General features: G+C 36.9%; 1 pseudogene; it reads right to left on the reverse strand.

The window, feature by feature from the left end:
- Positions 1–1,910: 1,910 nt before the first annotated feature.
- On the reverse strand, positions 1,911–2,856 carry LOC101361904 (olfactory receptor 2W1-like; annotated as a pseudogene).

Here is a 2,856-nt window from a genome sequence, read left to right on the forward strand (position 1 = left end):
AGCACAATTGGAAGAGCGTAGTCAATGTCACTGAACTGTGCATGTAGAAATTTTTGAAATGGTGTATCTTTGGCTATGTGTATTTTCACCAAAAAAAACAGTTGAAAAGTTAGAGGGTTGACATGTTGTCGGGTTGTTAACCAGTGTAATAAAACAACATGTGTTCTACTGTTTCATGAGAAACTATTTGTTCTGTAAGCCTTCACCTGAAGTATAAAAAAAAAAAAAAAATAAAAATAAAAAAAAAAAAAAAACATACTCAGTAATGATATCCGGGTACCATCCAGTTCTGATCTCATGGCAGAGGGGAAGTTCATGGAAGTAATTAGCCACACATTCCATTCCTTCCTCCTATTCCTGATGCTCTTTCTTCCTCTGTTGATCCAGGTGAGTAAAGACCAATTGTTGTACTTTGGATGGCCACTTCAAACTTTTAAGACCCGAGGAACTATGCAACAACCATCTAGGAGATAGAACAGAAGCATTAAACACAGTATTAGGCCAGTTCCTTAGGATGGCCCATGAAACCATGACCCTAAACCTCCAAACCAAGAAACAAAAACCCTTGAAGTGTTTGCTTGTGCATAAGGAGTTTCAGAAGCTGCCCCTTTCTGTTGTTGTTGTAAGTATATCTATACAATTTTTATATGCTTTTGAATTCAGTTTGCTAGGATTTTGTTGAAGATTTTTGCATGATTTTGGTCTGTAGTTTTCTTTTTTTGTGGTATCTTTACCTGGCTTTGGTATCAGAGTAATGCTAGCCTCATAGAATGAGTTAGGAAGTATTCCCTCCTGTTCTATTTTTTTGAAAAGTATAAGAAGGATTGGGGTCACTTCTTCTATAAATGTTTGGTAGAATTTCCTATCTGGTCCAGGACTTTCTTTGTTGGGAGGTTTTTGATTACTGATTGAATTTTTTTCTCTTGTTCTGGTTCTGTTGAGATCTTCTATTTCATCTTAAGTCAATGTAGGAAGCTTATGTATTTCTAGAAATTTGTCCATTTATTCTAGAATATCTCATTTGAGAGCATGCAATTGTTCGTAGTATTCTCTTATGATCCTTTTTATTTCTGTAGGGCCAGTTGTAACGTCCGTACTTTTGTTTCTAATGTTATATATTTGTATCTTCTCTATTTTTTTCTTTGTCAGTATAGCTAAAAGGTTTGTTGAATTTATTGATCTTTTAAAAAACCAGCTTCTGATTTCACTGATTCTTTCAATTGTTTTTCTGTTCTTGATTTCATTTATCCTTGCTTTGATCTTTGTTTTTTCCTTTCTTCTGTTGCTGCTGTGAAAAACAGTTTGGTTGTTCCTCAAAAAGTTAAACATCAAATTACCATATGATCCAGCAATTCTACCCCTAGGTATATACCCAAAAGAACTGAAAGCAGAAATGCACAGAGATACTTATACACCAATGTTCACTGCAGCACTATTCACAGTATCTTTATCCCAGACATTGACCGACATTTGTGGCACTATATTTATGTTGTGACATATTCCTGGAAATGGATGAGGTAAAGCTGTTGTGCCTCAAAACAGAATGCTATAAGAACAGCTTTTTGCCTCACTGAATTTACTACAATGACATTTAGTTAGCATAATGAAAGGAGAATATTAGAGTTAAATTGATCAATTTCAATATAACTGGCATAACAGGCACATATAATCCAAAAGAATCAATGTATCAATGAAAGTTATTTTTAATGTTGGCACCACAGTTTGTAATTAATTTTAAATATGGGCTTTTGTACACATGTCAGCATGTATTAATTATCCAATAAATGCCCTGAATTTTCTTGTATTTTTTTCTGAATATTTTCTCTCCCGTGATGATTACAAAATAAGTTGTCTACATTTAAAGGTTGGAAAGGGCCAATTTTCATGTTGGAAATTGCTGGGAAAAACAATCAGTGTCCCATTGTGCCCATGAAATGTTTTTCTTTTCCTATCAGCCTTTTCAAGGCACCCTTAAACTCTTTATTCCTTAGTGTGTAGATCAATGGGTTCAAGCTGGGGGTAACAATGGAATAAAAGATACTGAGAAGTTTACCCTCATCCTGATTTGGACTGTTTCCTGGTTGTATGTACATGTAGATTAGAGTCCCATAGAAGATGGATACCACAATGAGATGGGAGGAACAAGGTCCAAATGCTTTTTGTCTCCCTGTTGCAGATTTGATCTGAAGTACAGCTAGAGCAATGAAACCACTTGAGACCAGAATTAGAAGAAGAGGAACAAAAACCATAATTAGGCATGCAACAAATGTGGTTACCTCCATGGCTGTGGTGTTCACACACAATCTTGACCATGGCAGATATTTCACAAAAAAAGTGGTCTAGGTGATGGTTTCCACGTCGAGGAAAGCTCATTGCATAGGGTGAAAGGATCATGCAATTAATAGCACCAGCTAACCAGGCCATGGCCACCAAGCCCTGGCAGAGCTGTGAGTTCATTATGGTCTTACAGTGCAGAGGCTTGCAGACTGCACTGAACCTGTCATAAGACATCACAGCTAGAAGGATACATTCAACTATGCATAGTGTGACATCAGTGAAAAGTTCAAATGCACAGCCACCAAAGGTTATTCTCTTGTCTTTACCCCAGATATTGACCAACATCTGTGGGACTATATTTGTGGTGTAACAGAGATCCAAGATGGCCAAATTTCTAAGGAAGAAGTACATGGGAGTTTGGAGATGATCATCTAGGAAAGACAGAAGGATGATGACCGTATTTCCTATCAAGGCAATGGCGTAGATGAAAAAGACAACCCCAGAGATGATCATCTCTAGCTGAGGGTGCCCTGTGAATCCAAGAAGTGTGAATCCATTGAAGCAGCTCTCATTGATCAT

Source organism: Trichechus manatus, unplaced genomic scaffold, assembly GCF_000243295.1.
Source record: "Trichechus manatus latirostris isolate Lorelei unplaced genomic scaffold, TriManLat1.0 scaffold00180, whole genome shotgun sequence".
Lineage (NCBI taxonomy): Eukaryota > Metazoa > Chordata > Mammalia > Sirenia > Trichechidae > Trichechus > Trichechus manatus.